The sequence below is a fragment of the Cotesia glomerata genome, linkage group LG8 (assembly GCF_020080835.1).
Source record: "Cotesia glomerata isolate CgM1 linkage group LG8, MPM_Cglom_v2.3, whole genome shotgun sequence".
Taxonomy (NCBI): domain Eukaryota; kingdom Metazoa; phylum Arthropoda; class Insecta; order Hymenoptera; family Braconidae; genus Cotesia; species Cotesia glomerata.
This window is the reverse complement of record NC_058165.1, coordinates 14,116,502-14,130,338: the sequence shown is the minus strand read 5'-3', so window position 1 is coordinate 14,130,338 and position 13,837 is coordinate 14,116,502. Positions and strand designations below refer to the sequence as shown.

Below are 13,837 nucleotides of genomic sequence, written 5' to 3'. Positions count from 1 at the left end.
CATGTCACAATATATAATAGAATAACAGAGTCAACACAGGTATAAAAAATGCGCACAAACAATAGAAGGGTCCAAGCGGTTGCAGCTGCCGGTCGACCTTAAAGGTTGGACTCCGAGGCGCTCTAGGAAACTCGTTATAACTCCCGAAATATTTCGAATTTCTGTCTGAAATTTTCACAGTATATTCGCAAGACATTGTACTTTCAAATTAAGCAAAAAAAAAATTTTCGATTTTTTGAAACCAAGTTACCAGGCCACTACCTCAAACTCAAAAGTTCTTTATAAGGCTTTAAAAACTGCGTTGAATGCCACCAATCACGTAAAAATCGGTTTATCAATTCAAAAGTTATTGCAGTTTAAAAATTAGAAAAATAGTGCTCTATTCAACTTCTAGCAGCTTTTTGAGCTCGGAGAGCTCCAAATGATATGAAAATTATATTTTTGAGGTCGAAGAGCTCAAAAAAGTAATAAATGCAGTTTTGTGCGCTTAAGTATGAAATGAACGGGAAGTTGCAGGGATGGCCTTTAGGGTCAACCGTTTTCCTAATTTTTTTTTGTCATTTTATTGTTTTAGTAAAATAATGATTTAAAAACAAAAATTTTTTTCTCAAAAAAGTTTCTTTATTGTTTATAATTGTTTTTTTCATAAATCTACTATTTAAATTATTTATTAAGAAATCATTTTTTTTTTTAAATCATCATTTACATTTCTTAATATGATTGTGAAAGAATTTTTTTGTTTTTTTTTTTTAATTTTCATTGTCTTATAATACATTAGTTAAAAACAAATTTTCACTTTCATTTTATTTTTTTTCCGTAGCTTTAAAAAATTACAAATAGGATGAAAGACCCCATTAGTATCGGGGATTCCATTACTGACACCCCGCTTGAAAAAGCTTTATATGTTTTAAAATAGATCATTCAATATATTGATATTATAATGTAATATATGGAATGATATATAAAATCATATCTCTAATTTTGCCACAATAATATAAAAAAATATATTGTAAATAAATATATCATTCTTGTGTATAAACCATATATTGATCAATATATTTGCTTCATGTATGCACGATCCATATGTGTATCGGTACAACTTTTTATATATTGATACCTTATACTCAAAATAATGTATTAATAAATATATGGTGTCACATATATTATTCATATATTGTCCATGATATATCGTATACTTTACATATTTAAATATATGATTTATTATACATATCCAATATATCGATCGTTATATAATTCACAGTATAATTTTCAAAATATTAGTAACTGTATATTACCATATATTCTCTATGATTCTTTAAAAAGAGAATTATAAACGATTTAATTCACTTAATGGAGCCCGGTGGCTTAGCGGCCTAAAATTTAAGCTATTTTAAAAATTTTATTTCTATATAAAGGGAATGACTAATGCTTTCAAATTTTTCTATACTTATTCTATTATCCCAAAAATTATTGGTATAATTCCCATAATTTAAATAATCTCTCCTAAAATCGTATATGAAAATATTTCATTAAAATTATATGAATGATTTCCACATTTTTCTCTCCTCGTACACAAAAATGAAAAACAATAAAAATTTTTTTTTTAATTAAAAAAATTTCGTTGAAGTCCCCCTCTCAAAAAAAAATGGATCTTACTAGTAGAGGTAGATTGATCTCTCCCTCAGATCTGAAATTAAAAAATATGACTGACTTTTAATTAGTATAAGGTAAAAGCCCCAATAGATCACTCCATGTATTTGTATATCTATATTTGTGAATATAGATTGTGAGATGGGAAAAATTTCCTAAAATTTGAAATTCCGAGTTTTAAAATTATCAGGTTGGCTAAGCTGAGGAAAAGCAGAGATTCGACGCGCCTGTGTCGCCCCAAGCAGCCTCCCGATCAGAATGACAAGCTCGAAGAAAAATTAGTAAACGAAAACGCGCCGAATTTAAATTAAAAAGAATACCGGAATGAGTGTGAACTATTGTTGAATGCATGAGTGAGTGAGACTAGACTATAGCGATCAGACGACCCGCGAATTTCTACGGGCCATCGACGATCAACGTGACATCTGGCCGCGAGGATGGAACGACGAGAAAATTTGAATGGACCAATCACGACGGAGAGCGATCAACAACAAGTATGCGAGGCGCCATCTGAACACGAGGCTGATCACTAATCGAAGTATCGACCAATCATCGATCGCAACGGAATACTGGACGCATCCCGTAATACAACGGCCGGCTAGAAGAAGCTGTGAGCTGATTGGATGCGAGTTTTTTGGGAACGAACCGAAAAGAAAAGAGCATGTGTTGCCGAGGAGGCAGCCATATTAACAATTAATTCTGATCTGGACGCCGTGACTGTGGCGTCGTGCAGTTCTCTTTTTGATTATTTTTGCTGTTTAATTTTTTTTTTAATTTGTCGCTGACGTGAGTACAATTGTGTACATTATTGTGAAATATTTCGCCGAATTGTTTTGGACACTACGACCCCGGACACGCCATCGCCGAGATATCGACGCTCTTCCGTCAGTTTTGCCGCCAACTTCGCCGACTTGGTCAGCATCGCCCGAGACGTCTACGGTAGTTGCAGGGTAAGTCTGGTTGCTGTCTTTATTAGCCCCAGGGTGTCATCACCGCGAATTTCGTCGTGTTAAAGTAATTTGTTTATAATTCGAGTTGCACGGAATTAAATAAATTCCGTGCGGTATTTTTGAAGCTTAGTGACGACACTCTGCGGCACGGTACCGTTGAGTCACGTGTTTGTGTGTGTGGAATTTTTGGTCGGGATTATAAGTACTGTTTACCTACCTCGAGCTTCAAATACCCGACAAAGCGGCTTAGTAAATTGCTTTGGAAAATAAGTTGACTAATTTGAATACTTCGCATAATTTGATTTTTTTTTCTTGTCATTATTGAACAATTTGGCGATTTGAATTATTTTGGATAATTTTGAGATCTTTATTAGGTTTTTGCGATTGAATTTATTATATTCTCTAGAAATTTGTGTATTAAAAATTTTTCGATTGAAATTATTGGTTGAATTTTGCGATTGAAATTATTATTTTTTTAAAAAAAAAAAAAAAAAAGAGAAAACTTCTTAAATAAATTTTGCGGTTGCGATTTTTGATAAAGTTTTGCGATTGAGATTTTGTTATTAAATTTGGCAATTGAAATTTTTGATAAAATTTTGCGATTGAAATAATTATTTCCTCTTTAATTTTTGAATAAATTTGGCGAGTTGAGTTAATTATTTGTTTTGAAAATTTTTGAATAAATTTGGTGAGTTGAATTAATTAATATTTTTTTTTTAAAGAAAAGACTTTGTAATTTTTTTTGGTTACTCGAATACTTTTTTTTTTGTAATTTGTTTTATTTTGAAATGTTGAATCATTGCGTTAGTACTAGTTTTGCGTTAGAATTATTTTTGCGTTAAAATAATTTTTGTTATTAATGCGACATTGCCGACAGAATATATTTGTTATTGAATAAAGCGTTGCTGGATTAGAAGTGCACGCCTCAATTATTTTTTTTAATTGTTGTTGCTCTGATTAACCGATCCCATCGTCCAATTTCGATTTCTTTGTCCGTCGATTGACGTTATTCGATTTTTGAATCTCTTTAACACCGACCCGCCGCCCAACGAAGATCAACAGCGATATCGACCCGTGGAACATTGAGTTCCTGGCGCCCAACCAAATCTACGAACCAGGTAGGCCAATTAATTTTTGTTGACCTGATCCGGTCCTGTCGACGCCAGTGCCGGAAAAGGCATCACAAGATATAAAAATACATGGAGTGATCATATACTGGTACGTGATCATCTATTGGGGCTTCTACCTTAAGTATAGTTATCGTCGGTACTAGAATGAAAAAAAAAAATATATTTGACAAAATGGCGCGTCGTTAAAAGAATTTTTCGAAAACGAATTTCAGATTTTTACTTTTAACTACGTGCCATTTTGTCGAATTTTTTTTTTTTTCATGCTAGTACCGACGATAACTATACTTATACCAATTAAAAATCAGTCATATTTTTAATTTTAGAGCAGAGGGAGAGATCAATTTACCTCCACCAGTCAGATCCATTTTTTTGAGAGGGGGACTTCAGCGCCATTTTTCTAATTAAAAAACAAATTTTTTTTTTGTTTTGATTTTTATTTTTGTACAGTTGATAAGTAATAGAATAAGTGTAAAAAAATTTGACAGCATTAATCATTAGTAATGACTCATTACCTTCAAATAGAAATAAAATTTTTCAAAAAAAGCTTAAATTTTAGGCTGCTAGACCACTGAGTCCCCTTAACTGTTAATATGCACTTTGCACACATTTGTTATAATGAAAATTTTATTACAACATGCTGTGACAGCCGAATTAAAAAAATTTTTGCAATAAATTCATTATCTTTGCAAGCAAAACTCTATTACTTACTACTTTTTAACCATACAAGACTGATAAACTTAAAATTTGGAGCTGATAACCCTACTAAAAAATTCAAACTTCTAAATTATATACTCCAATGAAAAATTAAGCTCGTCTCAACGAAAAAAAACTGAAATCCAAAGAAATACTTTGAGACAATAAGTATTTTCAAGATCGTTTTTTGTGTTCAAGATTTTTTCTTTCAAGTTCTTTTATCGGTGTAACTCTTACAAGCTCAAACGTTAGGATAATATTTTTTGTTACGTAAAATTCAATAAAAAATTATTTAAAAAATTTATATCATTAAACTCTGATTCATTCATACTGGTAACATTGTCGAAATAATTTTATTTGTATGAACTATTTGTAAGAAGTCTTTCTGCCATAAAATAATAACTTTAATCATGTACGGACAAAAAAAAAATAATACTGGTTACAGCGTCAGATAGTACTCAGTCACATTTGACGAAAAAAAATGTATCAGATGCTGATTAATTACTTTGATAGGCGATTCGTAAGGCTTGATTCAACACATGGTTAAGCAGTACTTACTTCTTCGGGAGAAAATTTCTGGATTGACTTAGAACACTCATATTCTGCTAACTATGCTATAAAAATTATGTGTATGGGGTATTCCATGCCAAATCGACCACTTTTGACCCCGACCCTTTTCGATTTGGCCGAAAGTTTTCCATCCTTTTCTACCCTATAAAAAACGGTTCTCAGAATTTTTTTGAATTTTTTTACCTAACTCCAAAAAAGTTATGAATTTTTCAAAAAAATGGCTTTTTTATTTTCAAATAGCCATAACTTTTTCAAAACTAAACATTTAGGTACCTTTTTTTTTAAAAAATTTTTGTTTTTAGATGTACTTTCCGATAAAAAATATTAAAAAATTTTTGTAAGTCAATACATATGGAATTTTTCAGTTTTTTGACAAAAATCAATGATTTTTCGAAGTTCGACATTTTTTTTTTTTAATTTTTTTTTCTAAAATAAACTTTAATCAATTCCACAGTTATCCCTGTAGAACCCAGATTGGGCCGATTTCTCTTTCTATTTTTTTTATTCAATTGAAAAAAAATTGTTAAATTTTCAAAAATGGAAAAAAAATTTTTTTTCATAAATTTTATTTATATAATGAGATAAATACAATTCAACGATTTCACGGCATTATATTCACAATTTAGAGGCTTCATCGATGACTGTAATTAGTAAGATTCAAATTTTAATATATCAATTAGATCGATAAACTAGGGATAACAATTATCGACTTACCTATAGCCAGTAAACTAGATGCTATAAGCTAGTATGTTTTGATTAAAAGTGCGGCTTTTTCATTTTGAGATCTAAAACATAACCTATAAATCTTTTGTGCAATCTAGTGTTTTATAAAAGATTGTCATTACATTTGTTGTATAAATAAATAATTTCTCTAGTTTATAAGCGCTTTTTTAATTTGTCTTTATGGCGTCAAAAAAGGTATTTGATCGGTGTTGTAATCCTTTTGAGTTGGAATCTCATTTTAAAAAAATTGGTTTACGTCCGGCGACTGATATTATGAAAGTAACGTTAGGATTAGATGATAATTATTTATTATGCAGTTCATGTCGAAAAAAAGCTTCAGAGTTAGTGAAGCAACAAACAAATGCTCGTAATGATCCTAGTGCTGATGTAAGTGACCGTGAAGACAACTATAGTGACAATAATGACAACAATGATCAGGCTGATAATGATAGTAATACAACTGCCACGGATCTCCCATTATCCTTATCATTCCGTAAGTTTTTTTAATTATTTATACGTTACTTGAATACATTTCTAGTAGCTATATGTTTTGCTTTTTTTTTTTAAGGTTCCATGTCATTTGATAGCGAACCCAAAGCATCACAATCAAGCTCAGGATCCCAAGTTAGCGCTGCAACTCAATTACCCGTAATAAACCATGCATTAGAATTGTTAAATCAATCACCGATTCCATCGAAGAAATTGAATGATAATCAATTTTTGAACAATAAAATAAATCGGGTATCCGACAGCTTGAAAAAAGTTTTGCTTTCTTCTTCAGATGAAGAATCGATTGATGACGATGGTGAAAATTTTCGCTCTCTAATTAAAATGTTGTATGATAAATTCAACGATAAAGAAACTGATAAGTCTTTGAAAATACAAATTTTAACATTATTACCTGTAAAATGGAGTGAGAGACGTATTTGTGAAGAGTAGCAAAAAATTTGGTTGAAGAAACGGGTTTACTTTCTACACCTGAATCGAAATTAGGTATGGGTAGCGTAAAATCGATGTTTTAAATACACTTGAAAACTAAATTACTCAACATTTTTGTATAGGGAGGACAATTACTGATCAGGTAAAATTAAAAGTTGAAAATTTTTACAACGATGATGAGTATAGTGCTCAAATGTCCGGTATGAAAGACTTTGTATCAATTCGAAGTGATGATGGTAATCGGATACACGTCCAAAAAAGACTTATCCTGTCTAACTTAAAAGAATTATACCAATGTTTCTGTGAAATAAATCCTGCTGAGAGAATTGGATTTTCAAAATTCGCTTCTTTGCGACCAAAACATTGTGTGTTAGCAGGGGCAAGTGGAACACACACCATCTGCGTGTGTACGATTCATCAAAACGTGAAGTTAATGATGCTTGGTAATTATCAAATTAATTAATAATTATAAATGCGTGAATTTTAAGTTTACTAAATTACTGTTATTTTAGGTGCAAATATTTATTCTTTGACAAGGAACACAGAAAAGCCCATTAAACACTACAGCGATTACTTGAGCATGATTATATGTGAAAATCCATCTTTTCAGTGTTATTTAGGTGGATGTAAAAACTGTCCTGGGGTCGATGAGTTGAGTAAAATTTTACTAAAATGTTTTGAGGACCGGGAAATCGAGAATATTACATATAAATATTGGATATCAAAACCGAGAAGTAGTTTAGAAACTATTATTAAGCCTACAGAAGAATTTGTGAAAAATTTTGTAGTGAGTTAGAAATTCTTCTACCTCATTCGTTCATTGCTAAGGAGCAAGCCCAATTCTTGAAGACATTGAAAGAAACATTGAAACCAAACGAATACGTTATTATTTGTGATTTTGCAGAAAATTATGCCTTCGTAGTACAAAATGCGGCAGCTGGTTTTCACTGGAATAATAATCAGGCAACAGTTTTTCCAGTCGTTATTTATTATAAAGTAAATAACAAACTTGAACACAAAAGTTTAGTAATTATCTCAGATTCTAACAAACATGATGCCGTTGCTGTTCATGTTTTCATCGAAATAATAACTGATTACGTGAAAAGTCTTCCTGAACGTTGTAACAAGATTTATTATTTTTCTGATGGAGCTCCTCAACAATTTAAAAACTTTAAAAACTTTGTAAATTTATATTACCACGAAGATGATTTTGATATTCCTGCTGAATGGCATTTTTTGCGACTGCCCATGGGAAAGGTCCGTGTGATGGAATCGGTGGTATTCTCAAACGACTTGCAGCGAGAGCAAGTCTCCAACTCGCGGTAGACAAACAAATAACGACACCAGAAGAACTTTTTGAATGGGCTTCTGCACCGGATAACTTGCCGAATATTATAGTGAAGTTTTCCCCAGAAGAAGATTATGACACAGCAGTAAATGATTTAAATGATCGATTTTTGAAAACGAAACCGATTACAGGAACTCAACAACTACATTGTATAATTCCGGACAAAAATGGTTGTTTACTAGTTAAAAACTTTTCGAATTCGAATGAACACAGAATTTGTAAAATATTTAAACGACAGAGAGAAAAGTAATTAATTTTAGCTGCATCAATTATTGATCTTACTAATTACAGTCATCGATGAAGCCCCTAAATTGTGAATGTAATGCTGTAAAATCGTTGAATTGTATTTATCTCATTATATAAATAAAACTTATGAAAAAAAATTTTTTTTCCATTTTTGAAAATTTAACAATTTTTTTTCAATTGAATAAAAAAAATAGAAAGAGAAATCGGCCCAATCTGGGTTCTACAGGGATAACTGTGGAATTGATTAAAGTTTATTTTAGAAAAAAAAAATTAAAAAAAAAAATGTCGAACTTCGAAAAATCATTGATTTTTGTCAAAAAACTGAAAAATTCCATATGTATTGACTTACAAAAATTTTTTAATATTTTTTATCGGAAAGTACATCTAAAAACAAAAATTTTAAAAAAAAAAAGGTACCTAAATGTTTAGTTTTGAAAAAGTTATGGCTATTTGAAAATAAAAAAGCCATTTTTTTGAAAAATTCATAACTTTTTTGGAGTTAGGTAAAAAAATTCAAAAAAATTCTGAGAACCGTTTTTTATAGGGTAGAAAAGTCGGAAAAGGGTCGGGGTCAAAAGTGGTCAATTTGGCATGGAATACCCCATATATACTAAAAAAGTAATTGTTATGTTGGGAATTTGTGACGCCGTTGCACGACCATTGGTGAGATGTTCAACTCAGTTTAATGGCGAGTATGGTTGCGGTTTGTGTCTTCATCCGGGAGAACGAGTAGAAAAGGGCCGAGGGTACACGAGAGTGTGTCCTATAATTCAAGGGAATCCGTTTGGAGAAGGTTTAAGATCTCATAATCAATATTTACAACTTGCCGAAAAAAAAAAAAAAAAAAGAAGAAAAGAAAGGAATTAAACAAAAATCTAGTTTGATTGATTTGGATGACTTCGATATTATTAAGAGTTTGGATGTAGATTGGATGCATTGTGTTGGATTGGAAGTATGCCGGCAGTTTGCTAATTTATTGTTTGATACGAAGAATCATGCGGAAAAATTTTACTTAGGGTCACTTTATCAAGGACGTCGATTCTCTTCTTTTGTCAATTCACTCAACATCTGAATTTTCCCGAACACCACGCGTTATGTCAGATCGAGCTCATTTCAAAGCTCACGAGTGGATCATTTTTTTATTAGCCTACAGCTTGCCAGTTTTTCAAAAATTTATGAAAAAAGAATATTTTGAACATTGGGCTTTACTGGTAGATGGAATTTCGATTTTGGTTAAAGAATCTATTGCTAAATCCGAAATAATTTACGCTAGGCAATGCTTAATTAGTTTTATGAATGGAGTCAAAACGCTTTACGGAAAGAAACATGTTTCTTATAATGTACATCAGTTAGCGCATTTACCAGAAAGTGTAGAAAATTGGGGGCCTCTATTTGCTCACAGTGCATTTATATATGAAGACTTTTATCAAACCATACAAAATTACGTTAAAAGTGCGAACGGCGTGAGCATTCAAATATGTGATGCTTTTCGTCTAAAATGTGTAATTGATCGTCTCTTAATTATCTGTGATAAAGATCTAAATTTTAATCAACGGGAATACTTAAATAATGTCTTAAAAATTAAACCTAAACTGATCTCAACACTAACGATAGGATCTATTGGTGTTTTAGGAAAGCCAACAATTATGACATACTTACCTAACTATCTTTACTTGTCGGTAAGTCGTATATGTACTCTGGGTAATGATAATACATACTTTTTATATGCGAGACGTATCATTAATCAAAATACCTTTACCAGTAAATCTTATAATCGAGAAAAAAAACGGGCCAATTATAATGTTTTGCTTAACGATAACAGAGTTTTCGAAATTCATAAATTTATTGGAGTTAAATCAAAGACAGGCGATGTACAAAATTTTTTAATTGGAAATTATTATTAAACAAACAAAACGATGTTTATAAAAAATCGGAGATTGAGTCACTTGATACATTTAAATAAAAAAAAACAATCATTTGGTAGCTGTGAGTATTGATAAAGTTTTAAAAAAAGTTACTTTAATAGATACAAGTCAATTAAATAAGAATAATGAATCATATATAGCCTATTGTAATGTGTGTAACCATGAATTCTTAAGATAACATGTACAAAGAATGAAGACGACCGTAATAAGAATGTAGATTTTTAATTTTTATATCACATCTATACAGAATTAAGAGCTTGGAATTAATGCGTGATTTTACCTGAATATTCGTTTTATTTATTTTACATTAATGTTAAATTTAATGACTAATATTAATATAGATTAGTTAAATGAACACTATGTATATTTAAACGAATTTGTATATTTAGTTTGTACGTTGAAATAACAAAAAAAAAAAAATAAAATTAATTTTGTTTATCAGAATTAACAAAAAAGTTTATTTGTCTGTATCAGTTATATATTTTTCTAAAACGATTAACCCTAAAGGCCATCCCTGCAACTTCCCGTTAAAATCGGTCAATAAGCGTTTGCAATTTTGCTGCTCATTACAATGTTTTTGAGCTCTTGGAGCTCTAAAATTTAATTTCTGTGTCATAGTTAGCTCTCTAAGCTCAAAAATAAAGTTGTTTGATTTTTTGTTGTATTTCGAAATAATAAATAAATAATGAATTTATTTTAAGTTATAAAATAAATGACGCTGAAAAAGTATTAAATTAAAAAACAAAAATCCCTGTAAAATTTAGCCCAGTAATTCTTGATTGAATTCTACTCAAACGTTTTGCAATAAGAGGATCATTATCTTTACGCAATCCCAAGTGCACAGAAAGAAAAATTTCTTGACTGGAAAACAAAATTCTTGGCTCAAGAAAATTTTCGGGTGCCTGAAGGAAGGCCGAAGTTGTGTTGGCCGAAGTAAAAATTTTTCTTTAAATTCTATTCTTGGTAGAAGTAATTTTTTCTTAATTCAAATTATCATAAATACTTGATACATTAAATTTTTGTGTTAGATCAAAATTTTTAGATACTTCAAGGAAGCAGCGCCACTTACTTCAGCTGAGAAAAAAATTTTTTCACCTTGAGAATTTTTCTCTTGAATATTTAATGACCATTTTATATTATTTTAGCGTGCAATTATACATATTGAATGAAAAAAAATGATTCAATATTATTTGATCTTCCCATTTGACATGTTAATCAATAAAAATATTATTGAAAATTTACTTCTATCGAGATATTTAATTTTTTGGAGCAAGAGAGAAATTTTCTCAAGACAAAAAAATTTACATCTATCAAGAACTAAATTTTTTGGAGAAAGAGGCTGAATTTTCTCGAAACAACAAGATTGTCTTGATTCAAATAAATTTTCTTGGATCAAAATACGTATTTCTTATAGCAAGAGAATTAATTTTGTTGGAATAAGTAAAATTTTTTATGTCAAAAAAAAAATTTTTTTTTCGCCCAAGAAAATAATTAGGAAGAAAAATATTTTCTAGGCTCAAGTGAACCTTTTTTTCTGTGTGTGTGAATTGAATAATTCATAAAATTTGTAATACTGTTTATATTTACATCACTCTATCTCATTTTTATATTATTCCACGAGCGTCTTAAGCAAAAATTGACATGCCAAATATGTTCTAAATATAAGAGAAAATTTTAATTTCTTTTCTTTTTCTGTTTTCAAATAAAAGAATGCCATGTCATGATTTACGAACATGAGGTTGCACAAGACTGTAAAATATATGATTAAATATAATTTTTCATATATTCAACAATATACTTTTCAATACAACAGTTAAATATAATGGAAAATATATTAGAATTTTTATATTGAATCATATATTTTTGATTATATATAAGTCGATATAAGGATAAAATATTTAGATTAATATAAGAGTAGCAATATATGAAAATATATATAGCATTAATTATATAGTATAATGTATTGTTTTTATATATTCGGTAATATAGCAGATTATATCTACTAAACGATATATGGATCACCATATATTAATGAATATATTATTTAAAATACATGGTTCCATTTATAGAATAAAGTTATACTTTTCAATATAGACAATTTCGCCGCCATATATTTACCACCTATTTTCAATATATTGTATAATATATTTTTAACGATATATAGTATTTTCATGCGGGACTTTCTTTGATTCGATCATAAAAAAAATTTATTCTATAAACCAATAAATTATCTAAAATATCGTCTTGAATGTCAAAGACCGTATCATCAATAGTTCAGAAGTTATAACAATTACGGAGGTCCTTTCGACATCAATGTTAAATAAAAAATATTAGATTACGCATAAAATTAATTTTTGTCTAATAGTTGAAGTCCTCATTTATCTGCTAGTGAATTTTAATTTAATCTTTATCGTGCAAATTTTTGAAAAAAAAATTTTTAAAAATGTTAGTATTTTTTCCGAGTCTTACGAGAAAGTCAGACCTTAACAACTTTCTCGAATTATGGTATTAAATACCGATTAGATGGGGTAAAACAAAACTCAAAATAATGTTTTCAAAATATTCAGGTTTCATTTTTTGCAATAAAATATATAGGTTGCCGTGGAATATATGGAGAAATCAAAATTATAAAATCACAAAAAATTCTCAAGCAATCTACATTAAAATGAAGTCAAAACATTTGGCAACGTTGCGTAGTGCGCAAGCTTTAGACTATTCAATAAATTCAAACTAATTTATTTATTTACACTGACTGCAAAAACTTGAACGTAGTTAAGGTTATATTGTGCAAATGAAAGAGTAAACAACCGAAGTACAGCGTTGCCAAATCACGGTAAGGTTAATAGCAGCTGATTTGAAAGAGTCAAATTAATTTTTGTATTCAACTATTTTTTCTTTTTATTTTTAAAATTTCAACGATTAATGCCTTATATACTATTTATTTTTTAATTTTAAGAATTTTTATGTGTTTTTTATAATAATTTATCGTATATTGACTACTACAGTTATTTTGACTCAACTGGAGCGAAAGGACTTCCTTAATGAGTTGATAAAATAATTGACCGCTTCAACCTTGATGGGATAAAGTATTTTAAAATTCAATAAAAAATAGAGGAGAATTTTTTTCACAGCTCTGATGCACATGGCTGTAAGATAAAAGACCCCATTATTTTAAAGATTTTTTTACTCCGGTTAAAACAAAAAAAAAAACAATAAGAATAGTGAGAAAATTTTCAATCAGTCGCCTTTTTTTGAAAAATAAAAATTTTCAAAATTCCGTACGTGCGACGATAACTATACCCTTAATGATTAAAAAGCAATTTGGAATTTTATTTTCTGATGATCCGTTTTTGAGTTATCGAACCGACCAGGGAGGGGAGAAATTTTCTTTGATCCCCAAATTCCTTTATTTCCCCTGTCAAAAAAATTCCCGAAAATCACCTCTTTTTTTCGATCGTCACAGTGGTGTTCTCCCTTAATGAAATCATTAATTTCTATTATAAATATAATATTTCTAATCTTTAAGATCTATAGATCAAAAAAATTTTTAATTTTTATTCCAAGTAGAACATTTTTTCATTGAAAGAAAAAGTGCCACTAATAGAGGCTTAGAGGTGCCACTAATAGAGTCTTTTATCTTACAGCCATGTGCATCAGAGCTGT

At 29.7% G+C, this 13,837-nt stretch overlaps 1 long non-coding RNA gene across 1 annotated transcript; it reads left to right on the top strand.

Moving 5' to 3' along the window:
* The first annotated feature begins 6,858 nt into the window (after positions 1-6,858).
* Positions 6,859-8,258, top strand: LOC123270734. Its single transcript, XR_006510681.1, has 2 exons — positions 6,859-7,098; positions 7,168-8,258. It is a non-coding gene; the product is annotated as an uncharacterized LOC123270734 (long non-coding RNA).
* The last annotated feature ends 5,579 nt before the right edge of the window (positions 8,259-13,837 follow it).